General features: G+C 36.6%; 1 long non-coding RNA gene across 1 annotated transcript; it reads left to right on the forward strand.

Moving 5' to 3' along the window:
- Nucleotides 1-15,463: 15,463 nt before the first annotated feature.
- On the forward strand, nucleotides 15,464-23,330 carry LOC130457983 (uncharacterized). The gene is made up of 3 exons (XR_008917201.1): nucleotides 15,464-15,906; nucleotides 16,548-16,678; nucleotides 23,145-23,330. It is a non-coding gene; the product is annotated as an uncharacterized LOC130457983 (long non-coding RNA).
- The last annotated feature ends 586 nt before the right edge of the window (nucleotides 23,331-23,916 follow it).

Consider the following 23,916-nt stretch of genomic DNA (forward strand, 5'->3'; position numbering starts at 1 on the left):
TTTTGTTCATTTATTTTATTGTTCTAACAATTATATATTTTTCAATTCTAGGAAAAGGAATAGAATCAAGTTAGCTCTGTAAGTGCTGCCCTCTGATTCCATTTAAAAATCAAGTTTCTATAATTCTATTTAAAAACCCAATTGCTATCAACATTAATTCACCAAGGGAAACTTGTTTCTTTGGGGAACAAAGTCACTTAACATTATTAGTTCTAGCAGCAGGTACTGTATTCTATTTAGCATTTACCTAAAGACCTAAAAACAGGTACTAGGCTAAAGACAGATTTCATCTCCCTAGATGGAAATACAGGTTAGATAGCTAAAAGCTATTTAAAATTTTGTTTAATTTTGATATAGGAATTCCCACAAGGAAACTTCTTGAATTCTAAAATTTATATATAATCCTCTGAAAAGTTGCACAATGAATTCCAGAAAGTTCCTATTAATCCAAAAGAAGTGTTGACTAAGTCAAACAAAACAATGTGATTTCTTAAGATTTATTATCTAGTAAAGATCTCCTGTTCAAGAAGGAATCCAATATTTCTCTTCTTAGCATCCCACTCTAGGAATTTGACTGTTTCAAGTTATCATCAGCAGTTGAACACGAAAAGGAAGAAAATCTTTGATTGTTATTCCATATAGGAGAATAGAAACATAAATGTAGAGATGGAAGGAACCTCACAGGTTCTCTAGACCAAATCCCTCATTATACAGATGAGGAAATCCAAGTACAAAGAGAAGTTGCACATCCCAACTCATACAAGTAAGAAGCCTCAGAGATAGTATCTGAACCCAGGTCCTGTGACCCAAAAGAAACTTAAGATGCAAAGCACAATGCATTCACATGAAAAAAACTTAGCTAATAAGTTTCTGCAAGGAACTCTACAGATCGTCTTATATGCTTTTCCCATAAGAAGCATAGAATAAGGACCATTGCTACTTAAAATCATGAATTAGCCAAAGTTAATCATTGCTCTGTTTCCCCTTAAACAGACTTTTCTCCTCTGGTGAGGACCCTTTCAATCTCCACTGGTGGTGCCTAGGCTTTTTACCTTGCACTAACCAAACCTGCTTTCTGAAAGAAATCCCAGAAACTCATACACATTAAAACACAAATGATAAAGTTTTAAATATTCCAGAGTTGTATTAATATCCTACTTATCCAGAGTTCGATCCCTGGCAGTCTCAACTCTCCAGAAAAGAGTTAAAAATTGAGCAGAAGACATGACTTTCACCAAGTCCTTACAATCAAGTCCTTTGCTTTTATAGAAGATGACTAGAAAGCTTTGCTCAAACCTATTTATTCTATTTTGCATGCAATTTTAATAAGTGTGGTGATAGAGGGCAGCTAGATGGTGCAGGAGATGCACCTCTGCACTTGCAGTCAAGAAGATTTTCCTGAGTTCAAATCTAGCCTCAAATACTTCCTAGCTATGTGACCATAGGCAAGTCACTTAACCCTGTTTGCCTCAGTTTCCTCATCTATAAAATGGACTGAAGGAGGAAATAGCAAAACCATTCCAGCATCTTTGCCAAGAAAACTCCCAAAAGTGGTGACAAAGAGTTGAAAAGTCTGATTTCCTAATATACAGCACAGTTGAAATAGCAAGTCAAGTAACAGCAGCTGATAGCAAGAGGTACCTATCATTTTTTCTGAAAACTTTGAGAATCAGTAGATTACAGTCTGATAACCAGAAGAAAGTTCAAAAACTAAATAAAAGAGTCTAAAATACATCAATCTAGTGCCATTTAACATAAGAGTAAATAACCCAACTAACTTCAATAGCAATTGAAACCATCTAACTGTTGTTCCTAATATGACCAGCCTTTAGCATATTACCAGCTGCATAATAAACACTTAATAAATACTTTTAGACCAATTATGAATGACCAAGAATTAAGTTATGCTCAATATATTCACTATAAAGATGTATTTTAGAAACATTTACATCTATAATTCCAATACTTAAATATATGTTTCAAACATCTAGAAAGTTCCCTGCCATGTAGCACCATTTTATCTAGTGATTCCAGGTAAATTTAACTTTTTGATGGTGATAAAGTCTTTATTCAAAGAAATAAAGTCACAATTTTGTAACTTCAGGCATGATAGAGAGTCTGGGATAGTTATGATTTTGGCTAGAGAAATCATCTTAGTGCCCTTGAAATCACACAGTGGAGAGAGCCAATTATTCTGTCAACTCATAAAGTTTACCTTGCCCATATTGGCTATAAAAAGCAAAAATTAGGCAATCTACAAGTTGTGGAAGATGGCCCAGTAATCATTCTTTCTATAAGAATCCTGTCAATCACAAGTAAATAGCTATATCTTCATTTTTCTCTATTTTCCTGTTCCTTACCTATCCCAAAAAGCAAAAAAAAAAAAAAAAAAGAAAAGAAAAGGAAAGAAAAGAAAAGAAAAGGCAATCTGCCAAAAATTGAATATGCAGTTAATAACAATAGAAAATGTCACCTTCATTTCAGTACAGTAGTACTTGAGACTACTTGCCAATGAAATGAATCATGATCAGGATTCTGTGTGTGTGTATGTAGCATGCATGTGTGTAGTGTGTGTCTATGTTTAGAGAGTGGAAAGATGACAAAATTGAAGTTTAAGCTAAAAGTTAAAGGAGAGAAGAACAATTAGCAAAATTGTGTGTGTTTTTTGCACTTATATTCCCAAGGGGAATTATTTGTCTATATTTATTATAGTGTTTATATTTCTACTTGCTTCAATTTTCTAACAGGGAAAAGCTATCATATGTTCACTTTTTAATCAAGCCCTGGCTTTACCTTTACACTTAATGATGAAACTATAAATTTAAATATAAAGGCACTCCATAAATTTGCCAATTATTCTTTTCTATTTCTGGTAATCCAGTTTTTTGAAATTTGGGTTCTTAAAAAAGTATTGCTGATAGAACTACTATTCATATGTACATATATGGCTACATGTACCTGCAAAGGCTACTCTGACAACACTAAATGTACAAAAGTCTGATAAGTATCACTGAAAAATCACAAAAATTTTGGTAATTGAATAGATAATCTTGAATTAAGATTATTAGATTATTCTACTGTCAAATATTCAAAAGTGTTTTTGATCTCATTGATTCAGAAGTTATTTCCTATGATACATATGAGAATTCATTCATCTATGTTTGCTCATAGTGTTTGACTTTTGTCCATATGTTCTATAAGTTCACACAGTGGCTACACCAATGTGCCAGAGGCCTTACTTTCTCCAAACAAGTAAAGAACATGATCTAGCTAGAGATCTTCTGGAGTCAAGATCATAGTTCTTAAGTCTTTCACAGCTGTTTTCTTTTGCAGTATTATAATCATTGTACAAATTTTGCCTTGGTTTTGCTGAATTTATTTTAATAAGATCTGAGAGAAAAGCAACCCACCAGAAGTGAAAGAACTGGCTGATGGTAAAGATGGCTACTATGAATTGTTTCCAAGTTACTAATTTATATATAACATTTTTAGGTCTTAGAAGTTTATAGCTAGGAAATTATGAATCAAAGATCTGTTGGAGACTATAGAACAGTTGCAAATTGCCTATCGATATCATCTATGACAAACACATGGATTTAGTCCTTACACATGAAGAAGCAGTGATTGATTAAGGCCAGAACAACAGTCAGAGTAGAACCTAATGTGAGAAGCTGCATCCAGAAGACAGAAGCCACTGGAACCAAAAAGCAGTGTGGAAAGGGAAGAAAATAATGGCATGTACTTTAAGCTGAAAGCAGCTGTGTAGAGAGAGACCGGCTTTATGGTCAAGATAAAGAGCTGATCTGATTGGAGGAAAGGTTTGAATTGAACGGAGAAAGCAAAATCCTTTACTGTTTGAAGAGCTGCTTGGAGAAAATTTCCTGGTTCTCTAGTAACATCTACAGAAATTGTGAGAAGAAAAACTCTTCAGAGATTTATATTAATTGCCTTTTACTTCCCTCAAGGACTTCAGAGGGGGAAAACCCTCAAAAACCACAGAATGGACTGGAATAACATTGTAGACCTCAGGCTCAAGGGTATTGCTTTTTACTGTAAGGGTGTAACACAGAAAGCTCAGTAGATCTCATGCTACTATTTGCTAGAAGACTTAAACATTGCTTTAGCATCCCAAGAGAAGTGGAGAGACAGTTTCCTCCAATAGGAGACTGGAGAAGCCTAGAAGAAGAATCATCCTTCTTCACAAGTAATACAGTTCGCAAGAGAATAAAGATCTCAAGGCCTAGAGTTCAACGCCATGAGTTGCCTTGGATACAAACTTTCCTGTTCATATAACTCACTGCTATGTTTCTGTAAGTTTGTGTACCCTCACCCCCATAGATACTTTGTGCATTGAAGAGAAAGTGTGGTCCCTTTTTATGGGTAGACATGTTTGTGATTGTAATTATGTAACTGTTATTAATTTATCTTTTGTTAGTGAATATTTCAGGTTTAAGAGTTAATGGTATCACCTTAGTTGAATTGTTTTTAAAGGAAAACACGCTAGTTAGGGTTCAGGAGCTACAATGGTGAATAGCAGTTCCATATTTCTCCCCATACCAATTCCATACCATTCTCTGAGCAAGTTGTGGCCAGATGGCAGTCCCTCTGGAGAATGACTCAGACCTGCCAATTTAAGTGAAGATGGGTTGAACATGTCAATTCAGAAATAGTTAGGATTTGACATTATATCATACCTGCAATGCTAAAAAAGAGAGAAGGTTCTTAGCATGCTGGTTGGATGGACCATCTGTAGTGAATATGCTAGAGGACATAGACAAAAATCCCAAAAGTTTGGAGAGGCAATAATAGGTTTTAATCTGTTCCTTAGGAAAGAACATTAACAACAATGAGATTAAAACTCTGTATATTTGAGTAAAAAATAGAACACAATACGAGAGGACTAGACATAAAAATATGGTGAGGGAAAGGTCTCAATAAGCTAGGAAGAATCAGGGAAGAAGTGATGGAAGTGATATCTGAGCACTTAAGGAAGGGAGAAGGGTATGCCAATAATTCCAGAAATAGGGAATGCCAAGAGGGAGAAGAGGACAGGATATGATTAGGTAAGAGCTATTCATCCAGTTTAATTGGAAGGTTGAATATAGGAACATTTCAGTGGAAGTTCCACAACTGGTATAATGGGATTGCTCAGGAACAATTCTCAAGGAAGCTAAGGAATGCAAGAGCCACTGGCAAGGAGATTTAAAGCATTGGTGTCAAGGTTCCTAGTGGTTTCAAGAGCAACCTGACAAAGTCCTAAAAACTGAGTTTTTATATTTTTCCTAAAGGACTTACTAGGCCCTAGATCAGTCCAGCTGTAGGCAAAGATAACCACACTGCCCTAGTTTTGCACCACTACTTCTTTATTCACAACAATCTTATTTGGTGTTGCGAGAGTGTATGTCTATGTTGTGTGATACAATGGTTAACTCATGCCTCCTCAGTAATCTAGCCCATAAAAGTGAAGGAGGTTAGAACTAAATATTGCTGGAATGATAGTTTGGAGCAGTGGTGTCAACTTAAACAGAAATTGGGGCCACTAAACCATACATAAGGATTCCTGTGAGCTGTATATTGACTTAAAAAATCATGATAGATACGTAAATAGATAGATAGACACATAGGTAGATAGATAGTATTAAAGTCAAGTCTATATAGTATGTAGAGTATTAAATACATATTTAATTCATCAATATCTGAAAATATCAGAAAGGAACTATATTTTAATCTATTTTGGGCCATATTCAAGAGTGTCATGGGGTTCATGTTTGATTCCTTTCTGTTGGAACCATACTATGAAGGATCTTCTTTCCTAGTGTTATGGAGTTTGTATTTTATGCTTTGGGTAATAATTACTCACTAATTTTTTTTTAGCAAAGAAGATACATGGTTAGAGATATTTATTAGGATTTATTGATGAAGGAAAAGACTGGAAGAAGGTAGAACACTTATGATACTACCCATCCAGTTGAGAGGAAATAATAATCTGAACAAAGGAATAGCAAGATGAGTAAAAAGGAGAGAACAAATAGAAGAACTATTGTATAGGTTAAAAAAAAATCAACAGGACTTATTTGCCTGTAAGTATATATAAATGAGTATCCCAATTTTGGTCAGGGCCTTAGGGAGTGTTTGAGGACATTGAGAAAAGTAAAGAAGAAGCAAAGGCATGTTTGGAGAGGAAGATACATTTATTACCTTCTGGAGTTTGCCTCTGATATCAGTTGCCCTGGACACTTGAACCAACTGCTATTTTTTTTAAACCCTTACCTTCCATCTTGGAATCAATACTGTGTATCCCACACAGCTGGGAAGTGTCTGAGGCCAGATTTGAACCTAGGACATCACACCTCTAGGCCTGACTCTCAATCCACTGAGCTACCCAGCTGCCCCCTGCTATATTTCTTTAAGTGTGTGTTATCCAGATAGGTATATTGAGCAGGCTGATATCAAAATAAATATTCCATAGAAGTTGGGAGAGAGACCAGGCAGGAATACAAAGATTTTGTAGATATCATCATGGAAATCATAGGAATGGGTAAGATTACCAAAAATTAAAAAAAAAGTATTCAGAAAATTGGGAAGAGGGCCTTTGATTTAAACAAAAAAACCAATAAATACTTGTTACTTGCTTAGCCAAAATACACAGTAGCATATTTTTCAAAAATCTGTATCACTGGCTTTGACAGCCAAAATAAATTTCCATCTTGCACTGGCTGTCAGCCTCCTTTATAAATTTGTTTTTAAAAAATATAAATCTGCTTGAACATTTTATCTTGTTATAGCCAAGGTAACAATAAGTCTATATTCATTCTTTGAAATTCCTGCCATTTAGCTATTTGAAAAGTATAAACATTAATAAACTTTTTGGAAGTATATGTGTGTATAGTGGGGGTGCACTGGACCTCTGCTTTCTCTAATATAAAGAATGCCCTGTGAGGAGACTCCCTCCACCAATGTAGATCAGTAACTGTTATTCAGTCTTTGGGGCTATAGAGCTGCCTTAGGCATTTAGTTAAATGGCTCTCTTGGGGTGTACAACCAGTACTTGTCAAATTTGAACCTGCCTAGTTGTGATGCCATGGCTGCCTCTGAATCCACTCAACCAAAATATGTCCCCATTAGGAAATAGAAATGCAGCTAATTTTCAGGAGAGATGCATTTCCCATGCCTCTATCATATGGAAGGCATAATTTCTCACCTCCACCCCATGCCACCTCAGTCCCTGGGCAGAGGAAGGAGATTAGATTCATAGCTTAGCTCAGTTCCTGCAAAGCACGTTTCCAAGTGCAAGTCCAAAATCTCCCTTAAGCTTAACGCCTAGGCACACTGGCTTTTCAGGGATTCATGCCAGCCTGGTTGGCTGCTGCATTTAATCCAGGCAGACTCCTGGTCTAGAGGAGATCACCCCCATCACTTGGAATTAAGAACAAAAAAATAAAGGATCATAACAAATACCCCCACCAAAGAAGCTGAAATAGAGTATAGGAAAAGATCTCAGAGAGAAAGTGTTAACCACTCAGTCTTGCCAGTTTTAAAGCCAATCAAATGTGATTATAACAACCCATGTTGTGGGGGATGCAAGTCTATGTTAGGCAAGTTGGGACCATTCAAAAGGTCCTTCAAGGACATCTCCATGCCCAGAGGTACTCAGCTATCAAGTTCACTTATTCTGGAACCCAAAGATGGGAGAACCCTACGTGCCCAGGCTCAGGTTATTGTTTAATTACACAATTCACATTTATTGTATTGGTTGGAGCTTGGAGCCTTTCTCACATTTTCAAAAGTTGCAATCATATAAGTAACAAATAAAGAAGACTGTAAATATAGGAGTAGATTTTTGTTTTATAATTAAATTAAAGTTATGATGAAGTAAATCTTATATATCCTTAATTGTGCTGCATGGTAATTAGGTCTCAAGGAACAGCCACTCATGTAAATGATGGTAATTCCTACTTTTATACAATCTACCCAAGCTTTTACAATTTTTTCTTCCTTTATTTCCCCAATGTTGACAGTTTTCTCTAACACGTCTCTTTCACATAAACACACACACATACACACACACACACACAAACATACACACACATATACACACTGGTTAAAGGATATGATATGAATCCTGGATCTGACTTCCTGACACTCATGACCATTTCCAGCCCGCTTCTAGTCCAGAGCCCAGGACTGGCATGTGTTGCTGCTCCATCAAATTCTATATGCTCTTTTAGACACTTCCATTGCCCACTCTACCTGAACTGGCCTAGGACAAAGTTCACTTTAGTATGGAAAACACTCTGTGATCCACAAGACTGTGTCCTGCTCAGACAATGATGCTTGGAGGGAGAAGGAGAAAGTCAGGTCAAGGCTAAACTTTATATCAGGGGCCAAGGGGATCAGGGACATGGAAAATTAACTCTGGAATCCTTCTATCTGTGTGTCTTGTGCCAAGTAGGGAAAAGGAATTTGCAATAGGAAAATGGATAAGAACCATGTTCAAAAAAGGAAGGGAGATATAGGTGAGGCAGCCAGCAACAAAACAAAACAAAAACATGCCTTGTATTAATGTAGATGAGACTGGCTGAGTTGGGATCCGTTTTTAAAAATCTTTTAACTTAGTAACAATTATAAGATGGAAGAATGGCAAAGACCAGGCAATACAGGTTAAGTGACTTGTCCAGGGTCACACAGGTAGGAAGTGTTTGAGGCCAGATTTGAGCCCAGGTCCTCCTGACTCTAGGCCTGGTGCTCTCTCCACTGTGCTACCTAGCTGCCCCTGGGATCTCTTTTAAAGTCTGAACTCTAGGAAATGGTGTCTTATAACAGTTCAGCATGCTTATAATTTGGGGCCATTTTAACCTAATGATTGATATGTTGAACCAATGTGTCTTATAGGCTGCTAGTCCTTATTTAAAGGTATAAGGTAATTGTGACTGTTATACTCTTTTGTTGACCTAAAGTTATTTTTAATTGCCTTTTTGCTTTCCTAACACCCCTAATAAAATGATCAATCCCTAATACTGAGTCAATTGTTAATACATTAAGTTTGAACATCTCAACAAAGTTTCATGTTACCAACATTCTGCTATGTTCAGTTATAATATTACTCAAAAATTTGGAAAAATCAATGATGGAAAAATCTAGTGATGTCATTAATTAGATAGTCATCTAAGGGGGAACCTTGGAGGAAGAGGAGTATTGGCCAGATGACATCTAAAAATGTTAGGTTCATAAAAGAACTTCATTCTTCATATGGTGAACCGTTTCAAGATTTAGTAGTATATTAAGAAAGCAAATTCATCTTGAGTTAATCTGGAGTACCAGAAAATACTTTTTATTATAAATTTCAAAAGGCTTAGCCAGTTTATGTCTATTTTGAAAAATGAATAGCCCGAGATATGTGCCGAACCAAGCTTATATAATAATTTATCCTAAATCTTCAAATCCCTTAACCCCTAATTCATATTCTTCCTTTTATGACTCCAAACATTAACCACATTGTCCTCTCAAATGTCTTCAAGAAATCAAGACCCATAGATAATAGTTTCTCAAGTGACAATACTTATCATCACTGACAGAAAAGAATAATACAAGCCTATTTTTATAAATGTTTTACCACAACCTAATTCCTCATTTCAAATGCTGAAAGGATCAAGAATGAAAAGATGAGTAATGTGGTAAAATGTCTAAGATCCATTTGAATATCTTCATTCTAGAAATACTCTGGGGGCCTTTTTTCTCTCTATGTGAGTCCCATTAATGTTAATGAGAGTTACGTATATGACTTGAGTAGAATATGCCCATGAAAATTGAAAGAACTTTCACACCAGGACAGATTTGATAGAAAGGGAACATTTATATAAAAAGCAATTTGTTTTGCTGATAACTTCCTGCTCGTTCTGTTATTATTGAAAATATTTGTGATGGAATGAGATTTTTCTTAGCACCTAGACATCCCTCCTGCTTGATTCTGCAGCAAAGACAGCATCTTATGTTTGTAGTATCAGTTTGTTGCCTTAGACTTCACTGTGAGTCAATATTTTGACTTTGCTGAATGAAGGAATGGAGGGAGAAGAACGATTCTGAGACATGTTTTTTTTGACAGCTCTTGATAAATTTGAGATTGGTTCAATAAATGTTTAAGGATGAAAAGTAAACAGATCTAATCACTTCAAAAATATTTTAAAATATTTTTAAACTATAAAGATCTTATTTAAGAATACATTCTTGATTCTTTTTTGAATGTAGGGAGGATGATCATAGGAGTTCCTTGAGACTTCATGAGCATAAATGGAGACCCCTGCAAGCAGAGGTGTGTCAATATTGTTAAATTTTCAATATGAATATTTAAATCTCAGTTAATGCTATAAATCAGAGATTGATTTATTGTTTTCTTGATTGTCATTCTAGACTTAAGAGTAAAACTTAATAATGTAACTTAACCTTAAAATGTGTTATAACTTGACCCCTATTGCCTAGCCCTTACCACTCTTCTGCCTTGGAGCCAATACACAGTAATGACTCCAAGACGGAAGGTAAGGGTTTAAATTAAAGAAAAAATAATGCGTCATAGAAACATTTTTTCCCTCTGAAGAAATGGTAAGCATTTACTAATGCATGCTACACTACTATTTGTTAAGTCTTTAGGAATTTTAATTGTCTTTACCAGTTAAAAGCTTGCATCTAACTGATATGTTTTCTTTACTTTTTTCTTCTAAATCCTTACCTTTCATCTTATAATTAATACTAAGTACTGGTTTCCAAGACAAAAGAGCAATAAGGAATAGACCAGGGGTCCCCAAACTATGGCCCCTGGGCCACATGCAGCCCCCCCCCCCCGCAGACCATTTATCCGGCCCCCACCACACTTCTGGAAGGGGCACCTCTTTCACTGGTGGTCAGTGAGAGGAGCAGTATGTAGTAGTAGTCTCTCAGTCACCGAGGACAACGATTGTCTTTTTTGTGTATTCATCTATGATAGATGAGTGTGCACAAAGACATTTGTGCATGAAGGAGATTTAAGTGGAAAAGTCGATGCACAGAGACAGTCCCACTCTCTCGGCATTGGAAGCCTGGGTCCAGTGGCACGAAAAGGTTGCTCTGCAAAGCGTGGCGTCACTCATTTACAGTACTACTTCCAGTGACATAATCCTTTGCGTGGTACCTTGTTCTGAGAGTAACTGAACAAGAACAAGGTGCAGCACAAAGGATTATGTGACTGCACAATGGAAGATGTCAGCATGGTGAGCAGCAATCTGGGGAAGGGGATTCCTCACTGTGTATACTGCTGCCCAGTATAGTGGTGGCAGTGATGGGCTTGTGCAAGGTGTGACAGGCCCATGACAACTAGTGCTGCAGCCTCCACTATCCCAGACAGCAGTATACAGATTTGCTCATATTTTTTTTTAATAGTCTGGGCCTCCAATGGTCTGAGGGACAGTGAACTGGCTCCCTGTGTAAAAAGTTTGGGGACCTATGGAAAAGACAATCAGGATTAAGTGACTTGCCCAGGGTAATACATCTAGGAAGTGTCTGAGGTCAACATTTGAACCCAGAACCTCCACTCTCTAAGCCTGGCTCTCTATCTACTGAGCTACCTAGCTGCCCCAATATTTTTAATATTACCTTGGAAGGATTGAGAATCAATTTTGAATCAGTTGCTTCAGATTCTTGTAGGAAGAGCTACCTTTTTGGGTTGGCCAATAAAAAGAAGTTTTCATCATAGATTTTTTGTTGTTGTTGTTGCTCTTTTGCCCATTTTTCTTTCTTCCCCTTCCCCCTCCCCCAGAAAGATCCTAAAAGAGTAGCTTAGAACTAAGTGTGTATCTTTGATCCAGGGGTGAGGAGTTGATTCTCCTCTTCCAAGTCCTCAATGGCTGCAGGAACATTTGTTTATTGCATATCCTTTCAACCATTCAAACTTAAAAAGAATTCCTAAACCCCAAATTTCTGGTAACAGTTTTAAGGAGGCAATTAATGTAATCTATCTGCCTAAAATAAATTTGGATCCTAGATTTTCTTAAGAGTGTTGAGAGTTCTTGCACTGGGAACCAGCCTGACAGAGAAAAAAATGGATTTCTTGAACAGTACCAACCTCTTGAAAACAGATGAAGATTATGCTATGGGGATCTAAAACATGAGAGAAAATACTGGCAATAAAATACCTAGGCTTTACCCTTCATGAGTTACTTGGACTGTGCAAATACTTTGGAAAAGGAATTGATCAAGAGTATTTCTCTACCTGGGAGAGTCTAACCCCTGAGACAATATCATAAGACCAGATGGATTTCTAGATTGAAAGTGAAATTTCCTAGAAGCTAGGCATTGTCTGTCTAGTAGCCTGAAAGGAATTTCACTTCCAGGGAAAGTCTGACTCTGGAGGATTGTAAAAGAAGGTGGGGAGTAGGATTTATGAAGGAGAATTGTATGGTTGTTTTTTAGGTACTGTTGCAAGTCCTTTTCCCCCTTTATCTTCTGAATAAAAGCTGTCCTATATACAATATACATTGCTACTGTAAGAATTTAAAATTTAGGGTTTATGTTAAATATGGAAGTTCTAAAGTAATATTGTAGTCACCAATTTAAAGATATTATAACTTAAGTCAAAATGACTTTTAGTAGATTTATTTACAAAGAGGTAGAATGAGTGAAAATGGAAAAAGGTAGCTAAAGAGACAGGTTTTAACAAGCTTACTAATCCTTCTCTGGTGAAGTCAGACTCAACCCCACAGGGGCTTCCCCATATCCGGTGGTGACTTCAGCTAGAGTTCCTCCAAAGCCAAGGCAGGAATCTCTGGAACCAATCTCTTCAGAAGCCAGGAAAGGAAGGCCAGCTACTCACCCACCCAAGATGAACTCCAAAGGAGTAGACTGAAGGCCAAGTCCCAAGGTAAAGTCCTCCAACACCAAAGTCCAAAGGAGAAGATCCAGGAGCAGTACTCCAAGAAGCAGTCCAAAAACCAAAGTCCAAGGGCCAAGGTCGAAACTCCAAGCCAAAGATCCAAGCCAAAGGTTCCCTGGACAGGAAATTCAGGACTTTTTATAGTCTTTAGTCCACATCCTTTCCTGTCCCTTCCTCCACTTTATGGAAACCAATTGCAGTCTTTCCGTTTGCCTAGTACTGCCCAAAGGGTGGAGCAATGGCTTCTGGAGTTGTCACCCACTTTAGTAAATGACCTTGCAACTCTCTTACTTAGTGTTAAGTAGGGGTGTTTAAGTTCTTGACTGATTAATTTTAAAATTGCTAATTTATAGACAAAGAAAGTTTGATTCACTCTTCACACTACTTTATGTGCCTCTATGGAAGCTTAGGACCCTTTTATCCACATCTGTGGAAATTTGAACTATAGTCAAGTTATTTATGGATGTATCTGAGAGGTAACCTTGAGTGAGGGCAAAGTGAGCCAAAGATATATGACTTGGGGCACTGATATATAACTTGGCCTAGTGACATATTATTTACCTTGAATTTCAACACTCTATTAGTCGTTTCTGTTTTGCCATTTCCTATCCAAAGATCATTTTTTACAAAGAAAGAAAATTAAGAATTTAGTAGCTCTGCCTTTACTCCATCATCTATCATCCACCAATCTATCTCAAGTATCATCCCTAAACCTTCTATGATCATCCTCTTTTGCTCAATTCTGATAAAAAGTATACTACAAAATTTTGTTGCCTTTTTATTCCTTGCAAAAGTTGACTCATTGTGAGCTTTTAACCCTGCTGACACTATTCTCACATAACTATTTTAATTTTTGCATTCATGCTCTATTGCCTGCCTTTGATTCATACAGTAGTAATTAGAGACTTCAGTTATTCAGATATATTAGTGCTCTTGCTTGTCTACAAACAGAGCAACTGCTAATTTTCAACTTTGCTTCAGTGTTCATTCCATCTTGAAAAAGGTAAAGGAAATAAAAAGGAGAAATGTTCTTCTGGACCTGAATCTTAGAAATAAGGAGTAATAAATGGTTTCTGGAATGAAAATTGGGGGAATGTTGGGATAAACTGACCAATCTCTCTTAAAATTTGTGATAGAAAAGAGAAAATCTAGAACAATTTATTATATATCTTAGATTTTGGATGAGAAGAGTTTATAGGTGCAAACAAAGAAGAGATCTATGGTTCTGTGGTCTAAAATTCTGTAGAAAAAGATAAAATAAGAAGGTTAGGAAGCTCTGGAGAATATTATATAGGCACAAAAGGAAAAAAAAAAAGTTGATGAGTAAAAAGAGGGAAATTGACTAAGAAGAGGTGATTCATTGTCCAGTCTAGATGTTTACAAGACAGTTACAGAATACGGAATCAAGACACAATGAGCACATGGTCATGCAGTATTTTATTGAAGACCTCTAATGAGAGAGAAATCACTGCCTCTCAAAGCAGCACAATATACTTTTGGACCAACTAATTATTAAGAAGTTTATCCTGACTTCATGGCCTCAGGAAAGTTATCAAGAGGAAGTTAACTGATGCTCATTTCTTAGCAGCTGCTAAGACATACATTAGAAAGACATACATTAGAAAACCTAACTTTTTCAGATCCAGAGAGTCTTTTCTGAGATCCCTTATCTTTTTTTTCTTTTTGACCCTTACTTTCCATCTTATAATCAATACTATGTATTGGTTTCAAGGCAGAAGAATGATAAGGGCTAGGCAATAGGGGTTAAGTGTAACTAGTCCAGGGTCCCACAGCTAGGAAGTATCTGAGATCAGATTTGGACCTAGAGCTTCCTGTCTCTAGGCCTGGCTTTCAATCCACTGATCTACCCAGATGGCTCCTTGAGGCCCCTTATCTTGATTGGTGAGTGCCTCTCATGGTTCATTTTATACTTTATCTTAGTCAAAAAGCCAAGAAGTGATCATGGTTCATTTTACGTGGAGACCCAACTATGTTTCCATTTACTTTCCACCATCTTGTTTACTTCTGTTCTACCACCATACATGTACCCTATAATATTTTCTACCTGGTTTACAATTTAAGTTGCTCATAATCAAATCATCCCTGTTATTGCTACTGGAAAGAGGGCTCCATTCACCAACCCTTTACTTTCCCAAACCTAAAATATCCCTCCCTGGATACCAACGCCCTATGTGGGGTATGTCTCCCCATCAGAATGTAACCTCCTTGTGGGCAGGGATTTTCTTTGCTTTTGTATTTGTATTGCTAGTGCTGAGCATGTAATCAATGTTTAATGAATGTTTTTTATTCCTTCCTTCCTTCACCCAGAGAAAGAGATATTCCAAATCTGTTAGTGAAAATTAAACCAGGCTCCCCTTTCTAATTTCGTTCAAAACTACTTGAGTTCTACCCCCAATACAAGGCAGATAAGTCCTTTAAGATAGGGCCAATGTTTTTATAGGAAGGCATGTGATCTCTAGCAATATCATGTGATTGGTTCCCTATCTGTGATGTCACAGGCAGAGAACACCCCTGCTGCTAAGCAAGAATGTATGAGGCAAAGAATTTCTAGGATGGAGATTCCAGGAATAGCTATTTCTAGAAGAGGGAAGTAGTTCTATAGAAAGAAACATATTTAGAGCAGAGTCAGACTGTTGTATATAAACCATATAAATTTCACAGAACCTCCCCCCAAAATATTATAAGTTTTTCTATCACACTGGGTTATGCTATACCTTAACCATTAATTGTGGTTTTATTTCTATGGGAATATGTTCCAAGTTCAAAGTAAGAGACTTATAAAACCATTTTTGGAATGCAACTTGTTCATAAATTGAGGACTTCCTGTACTTCTACAGTATATCTATTACTCTATTGGCTAGAAGTATTATAGATTGATGTGCAAATCTCAGTTTATAGCCAGTCTCAAGTGGATATTACATCTATCAGAGTCATCCCTAGAATAAAGTAAATTGTGAAGATTACCCTGAAACCTGTGCTTTTTAGAGGTATTGGTTCCATAATCAACCTGTGGAGGAAAAGAAGGTTGCTAGGCAGCTTGAGTTAAAGACCCTGGGACAGTGATGGCAAACCTATGGCATGGGTGCCAAAGATAGCACACAGAGCACTGTCTGTGGGCACCCAACTGCCCTTCCCCTATACCCCCCCAAGAGTTCATTCCTAGAGAGGCAGAGGGACTTGGGCAGAGCTTCTCCCTCCCCCTCTCCATTACATCTGATGACATTTTTTTTTCATATTCCCCACACCTCTGCCTAGGAGCCAATGGGAGCACACAAGGGGTAATAAGGTGGGTGACTCATAGGTTGGCAAAAGTGGAGGGGAGCAGAGCACTTGGGCCACTCCCTCCCCCTCTCTACCCTCACTGAGGACATTCCTCACTTCACCCTCCCCTCCATCCAGCAGCCCAATGGGAACACTTCCTCCTCCCCTGTGTGGGGTAACCAGAGGCAGGGCATGGCATGTGGTCTCTGGGTGGGGCAGGCACAGCACTTGGTCTGGGTGGGGGCAGGGCCTGGCACTCCATCTATAAAAGATTTGCCATCACCGTCCTAGGGGTTTATCCATTTAAAATAGGCTACATGCATTCAACAATAACTGGACATCAAAAGCTACTTTTATGTTTGCTCAGAATTATTGCAGATCTATCAGTGCTCCCAGACTGCCAGTTGGTAGTCTGTTACATGACAGGATGTCCCAGTACAGCTCAGGTGAAACCAGATCTGGCCCAACCTTGCTCCTGCAACACAGAATTCTACCTAGGTAAGGAACCAACAATAAACTAGACTCTATATTTGAAAAATTAAGTGGATTCCTGAATTTCATTTAGTTAAATGATTGAATTTTCTCTACTGAGTTAAAGCTTTCAAATGCTAACCAAAAATAGTTATTAGAGGTTTATCATGAACTTGGAAGGAGGTCTCCAGTATAGTGTTCCAAGATCTGTGGTTGTCCTCTGCTATTTAACATTTTTAGTAGTGGCTTGGATAAATGAATAATTATCATACCTACTAAATTTATAGATGATACAAAGCAGAGGTGATGGTTAAAGCAGATTATATGAATGAGTCATGATTCAAAATATCTCGACGGGTTACAACAAGAGATTGGAGATGGAATGTAATAAGGATAAATGTCAAGTCTTACACTTGGATTCAAGAAAGCAAACTTTATAAGTAAAATGTGAGAGAAGAACAGCACAAAAGAAGTTGATTTAAAAAAGAACTAAAGGATCCACCCCTTTATGGAGGTGGGAGATTTAAAGGTACAGAACATTACATGTGTTTTCAGACTTTTTCAATATGTTGATCAATTGTGCTGGATTTTTCCTTTTTTTCTTTTGTTGAATTAAAAAAAAAAACTTTTTATATGAGATGACTCTCAGGAAGAGGGAGGAATAAATACTTGGGAAAACTATGATGATATAAAAAACAAAAATCCTACAGGTGAGTAGAGGGGAGGGTTTCTTTAAGGTCCCTATTTCTGGAGGGAACAAGCAGCATCAAGAATGAATGTGGCAGTTAATAAAACTAATTTAATCTTTGGCTACACTAAAAGAAGCATAGTATCCAAGATAAAGGATATAGTCCTATTATGCTCTATCTTGGTCAAATTGTTTATGGTGCACTCTGTGCAGTGCTGAATATCACATTTAGGAAGAACATTGGCATGCTAGACCAGAGATCAACAAATTACTGAGGGCCAAACATGCTTACAATCTACTTTTGTATAATCCTTGAGTTAAAAACAGTTTTTACATTTTAAAGTACAACAACTTAAAATGTAAAAATTATTCTTAATGGGGCAGCTAGATTGTTCAGTGGATAGAAAACCAGATGTGGAGATGGGAGGTCCTGGGTTCAAATCCAAGTTCTGACACTTCCTAGCTGTGTGACCTTGGGCAAGTCCTTTAACCCCAATTGTCTGGCTTTTAATGCTCTTCCACCTTGGAACTGATAATTAGTTTCAATTCTAAGATAAAAAGTAAGGATTCCTAAAAAGAAAACAAATTTTTTCTTGGTTCACTGGCCAGTACAAAATTGGGCTCCAACTGGTAGTTTGCTCACCCTGAGCTATATTATCTAGAGGAAGGCCTCTAAGATGGTGAAAAACCTTGAGATCAAGACACATGAGGACTCACTAAAGAAACTAGAAATGTTTAGCATTTAAGATGCTACGTGGCAAAATGGTTAGAGTCTTTGGTATGGTATCAGGAAGGTCTATGTTCAAATACAACCTCAGACACTTACTAGTTGTATGACTTTGACTAAGTTACTTAACCACTTAACTTTCCTCATTTCCTGAGTTGTAAAATGGGCATAATAATAGCACTTACCTCCCAAGGTTGTTACAAACTTTAAATGAGATAATATTTATAAAGTGGCTAGCTAGTGTAGTGCCCAGCACATAATTGCTGCCTAATAAATAATTATTTCCTTTCTTTCTTCCATTTCACTTCACTCATTACTAAAACTGTTAGCATGAAAGAAAGTTTATTTATTGGGTTGTCATGTGGAAGAGAGATCATATTTGTTCTCTTTAGTACCAGAGGCAGAGATTAGAACAATGGAAAGAGTTCAAAAGAGAAAAATTTACACTTGATCTAAGGAAAAATTCTCTAGCAATTAGAACTACTCAGAAGTGAAATCGACTGCCTCAGAAGAGAGTAGGACTAAGCCAATCAACATATTAGTATCAGAAAATTTAATAGAAAAAAGATGACCTTATTCACCTGACATTGCATTCTACAGTTCAGTCTAAGTCCAATATGTGAAAATATAAAATTAATATTAAACAATAAAAAATAATAATATAAGTGCGTGTAAGAAAGAAAACAAAGTCTCTGCATCTAAAGTTCTGTAAGACCTGTAAAGATATGTACAAAGTGAATTTGCCTAAAATGTCCCTTGAGACAACAGATAGATGATGAAAACTCTTGGTTGTTCAAGTAATTAGCTGACAATGACTCCAATGATAATAGAAGCAACCTATGACATTATATCAATAGAATGTATGAAAGTCAGTATCACAAGACCATGGCCATAGAGAATTGAGAAAATCAGTTCACGTTCTGCCTTTGCCATATAATGATTATGTGAATTATTTGGCAAATCATTTAATTTCTTAATTTTCCAGAAAATTCTCTAAGATTGTAGGTCTCTTTTCTGTTCTTCAAACAATAAACTTTATCTCCCAACTTTGTGCAGTTTCAGTGGCAGTTACCGACTCCTCTATTAGATTATATGTTTTTTGTGAGCAAGAATTGTCTTTTGCCTTTCTTTATATTTCCAGCAGTTAGCACAGTGCCTGGCATATACTTAATAAATGTTTAGTGACTGACAGACTGCACATGCACACAAAAGGTACTTGCCTACGTTAGTGAGTGAAATTCTTCATTAGGAGCTCCTTCTGCTGAGGAAATGGGCTGCTTCAAGAGGTTGTTTATTTCTTCTCTTTGGAAATCTTCAGTCACTGGCTGGGTGACCCCCTGTTGAGTATGTCAAGAAAGAAATTCCTTTCCTACATAACTAGAAGATCCTCTATTTAACTAGAAGGCTGCTGATGGTCCTTCAAACTGTAAAAATTTAACACTAGCTTGCCAAGCAAATTTGGATTTTAAAGTAAAGGGTCTTCCTTCTGAACCAATGAACTGTACTTCTCTGAGATGATAGGTGGTGTTCTCTCTACAATGCTGGGAGATGTATTGGTGCTGTGTAGCTATTCTAAAGACTATGTGGCAGCCCCTTGCATCTGGAAGTCCCACTTCTGATCCAGACTGAGGTCAGAGTCCACCAAATCAGAGGGGCTCAGAAAAGGGACTCACAAGGAGCAGAAACTGGACTAGGGAAAAGAAATACCTCTTTTTTGCTCACGAACTATGGAGAAATGAAGTGACTAGGAGGGTGCTGGTGTAACTTTGGTGTGGCTGAATAGCTGGCTGTTAGGGTGGAGGAAGCAGGTAGGAAAGTGCCAACATTGAGTGAGTGCTGACTAAGGGAGCTCTGGTGCCCACACACATGGTTAGGCTCCAGGCTTTCCAGGAGAGCACTGGCCACACCTGAGGTCTGGCACAGCCAGCTCAGGGAGGAGACTTGTGATGGAACAAGCTGGCAAGATGTGGTTGGTGCCCTTTCTTTTTTCTGACCCACTTTTTAATTATTTAATAAAAAATTATAAACTTATACCAATTTCTAGCATATTTAAATCTTTATACAACTATCATGACTATTAGTTTTGGTTAAAATATATATTTTAACATATATATAATATATATAATAATAAAATATATATTTTAACAAACAAGATGGCAAAGAAGGGACAAGGATCCACCTTATTTCTACCAAATTATTCTTCAAAAAAGCAATGATTTGGCACCTCAAAACAAATTCTGGAGAAACATAAGCCACAAAAAGAAAAGATAAAGTAATTTTTCTGTCAAAAACCATTTAGAAGGCCAGCATGAGGGACCTAGTGCCACCAGGGTGGAGGTGGAGCCACTACACCAGGCAACAGGCCTTGAGTGCAACTGAAGCAGCAGCCTAGGATTCCAAAACTTGTAGCCACAAATGTTAAAGGCATGGAAGGCAGACAATTGCTCATAAGTTGATTACAGGGGTCCCTTTGTTGACTCTGGGTACAAGACTCTTGTTGCATCATCCATATGTTAGAACCGGGTCATAGTTCTGGGGCACACTCAAGACTGAAGAGAATCACTTGCACATACCAGCACTTGGAGCTGCAGGACAGTAGGTCATTGTGGGCACAGTTCCAAAGGGTAAAAGAGTGCTCGGGGTTACTCACAGATCAGAGAACAGATCCAGAGAGTATTAAACACAATTCTCCTTACATCATATCACCTTGGAAGAACTGAAAGCAAATAGATACCCAGTGCCAGCTCTGAAGGCAGTTGAACAAAGAACCTAAAACTTGGACATGTGCTCCCTTCATTATAGTTACAGAGCCCAACTTTATTAGTTTTTTTTTAACTAAAAGAAAAGAAAAAAATGAGTAAACAACAAAAAGAGAAACTCAACAAAGGAAGTTATTTGATAGGGTAGACTCAAACTCAGAAGAAGACAACAAAGTCAATATTGCTGCATCCAAGGCCTCCAAGAAAAATATTAATTGCACTGAAAGCCAGGAAGAATTAATGGAAGAGTTAAAAAAGGTATTTATACATCAAATAAGAGAGATAGAAGAAAAATTGGGAAAATAAATAAGAGTGATATAGGAAAATCATGAAAAAAGAGTAAACAAATTGGTAAAGGAAGCACAAAAAATGCTGAAGAAATTAATATCTTAAAAAAAAAAACAGAATAGGCCAGTTGGTAGAGACACAAAAATTCAAAAAAGATAAGAACTTCTTTAAAAAAGCAGAATTGGCCAAATGGAAAAAGATATAAAAATATACTGAAAAGAAAATTTTCTTTGAAAGACAGAATTGGCCTTTATGTACAAAAATTCACTGAGGGGAATAATTCTTTACAAAGTAGGATTGGTCAAAGGGGGCGGGGGGAAGGTGCAAATGCTTACTTAAGAAAATCATGCCTTAAAAATTAGAATTGGGCAAGTGCATACTAATGACTCCATAACTTCAAGAAATAATCAAAGTCAAAAGAATGAAAAATAGAAGAAAATGTCAAATATCTCATGGGAAAAACAATCGACCTAGAAAATAATTCCAGGAGAGAGAATTTAAGAATTATTGGACTACCTGAAAGATACGATAAAAATAAAAGAGTTTAGACATCATTTTTCAAGAAGTCATCAAAGAAAACTTTTATGGTATTTAAGAATGAGGACAAAATAGAAATGGAAACAATCCACCAATGATCTCTTGAAAGAGAACCCTAAAGGCAACTCACAGTAATATTATAGCCAAATTCCAAAATTCCCAGGTAAAGGAGAAAATATTGCAAGCAGCCAAAAAGAAATAATTCATATATCATTAAGTCACAGTCAGAATAACATAAGACTTAGCATCTTTTACATTAAAACATCATAGGGCCTAGAATATGATGTTCCAGAGGGGAAAGGAGCTAGTTTTTTAACTAAGAATCACTTACTCAGCAAAACTGAGTGTAACACTTCAGGGAAAAAAATTGATATTTTATGAAATGAATTTTATGAAAAGAAAGCAAAAGACATTCAATAAGGTTAAACTATATATCCCTATGTGGGGAAATGATTCTTGTAACACCAAAGAACTGTGTCTTTGTTAGTATATTTAGAAGGAATATACATCAACAGAGAGTAAGTGTGTGAGTATGAATATGATGGAATGACTTAAAAAGTAAAATTAAACTAAGTATGAAAAAGATTAATTCATTGGGAGGAGGGGGAAGGGAAAATTTAATAGGGTAAATTATTACATATAAAAATGCATGAAAGAGTGTTCCCAGTAGAGAGGAAGAGGGGGGAAGTGTGGAGGAGAGCTTGTGAACTTTACTCTCATCAGAATTGACTCAATGAGGGGAAAATATACACAATCAATCGGATTTAGAAAACTATCTTACCCTACAGGAAAGTAGGAGGAGAAGGGAATAAAGAGAAGAGGAGTGGAGTGATAGAAAAGAGGGAAAATTTGGGGAGGTGGAGGTCCAAAACTAAACAGGGGAAAATAGGGTAGAAAATAATACACAGTAATCATAATGGTCCCCAAAAGTTTTACAAGTCTCTAATAAATGGCTTATTTCTCAAAAATATAGAAAAAGGATTTGAATATATAAGAATACAAGCCATTTTTCCAATTGATAAATGGTCATAGGATAGGAACAGGCAGTTCTCAAAGTAATGCTCTCTGGTTATGTAAAAAATACTTTTATTCACTATTAATTAGAGAAAATGCAGATTTAAACAACACCTATCAAAATGGTTATTATAACAGAAAAGGAAAATGACAAAACTTGGAAGGGATGTGGGAAAGCTGTGACATGAATATGTTTTGGGGAAACTTGTGAACTGATTCAATCATTCAGGAGAGTAATTTGGACTTTTGCCCAAAGGATTATAAAATAATACATACCCTTTGATCCAGCAATACCATTACTAAATTTGTATCCCAAAGGGAAAAGGGGGTAGGGTGGGGTCTGGCCCACATGTACAAAAATAATTAAAGCAGCTCTTTTTGGAGGGGCAAAGATTTGGAAAGTGAGGGCATACCCATCAATTAAAGTACAGCTGAGTAAATTATAGTATATGATTGTAATGAAATACTATTGTGCTATAGGAAATAACAAGCAGGAAGAACTCAGAAAGACCTGGAAAGACTTACATAAACTGAAGCAAAGTGATATAAGCAGAACCATGAGAACATTATAGAAAGAGACGGGAAAACTACAATCAACAAATGTGAATAACAGCTATTCTCAGCAATATAATGACTCAGAACTACCCCAAAAGACTCATGATAAATTCCACCTACTTCCAGAGAAAAAAAACTGAGTCTGAATTCAGACCAAAACAAATATTTTTCACTTTCTTAATTCTTTTTCTATTTGAGTTTCCTTCCACAAAAGAATTAATATAGGAAAATGTTTTGTATGACTGTACGTATAAAATCTATATAAGATTGCTTGCCATCTCAAGGGGAGGGGGTACATAGTAGGGGAATGAAGAAGGAGATTTCAAGATTCAGTATTCTTTGAAAAATGTTGGAAATTGTTCTTACTTCTAACAGGGGAAAATAAAATAAAATAAGTTTTTAATGAATAAAGAATTAACCTCTTCTAATCTTGTTCAAAGAAATGTAATTATAATTTTTATTCAGGAAATATAAAAGTCCATAAATATACTTTTTTTTAAAGTTTATTCTATTTACAATATTTTTCCATGGTTACATGATTCATGTTCTTTCCCTCTGCTCTTCCCACCCACCCTCCCATATCCAATGAGCAATTCCACTGGGTTTTACATGTATCATTTATCAAGACCTGTTTCCATATTCTTAATATTTGCAATAGAGTGATTAGAGTCTACATCCCCAATCATATCCCTATTGA

The sequence above is a fragment of the Monodelphis domestica genome, chromosome 3 (genome assembly GCF_027887165.1).
Source record: "Monodelphis domestica isolate mMonDom1 chromosome 3, mMonDom1.pri, whole genome shotgun sequence".
NCBI classification, from domain to species: Eukaryota; Metazoa; Chordata; class Mammalia; order Didelphimorphia; family Didelphidae; genus Monodelphis; species Monodelphis domestica.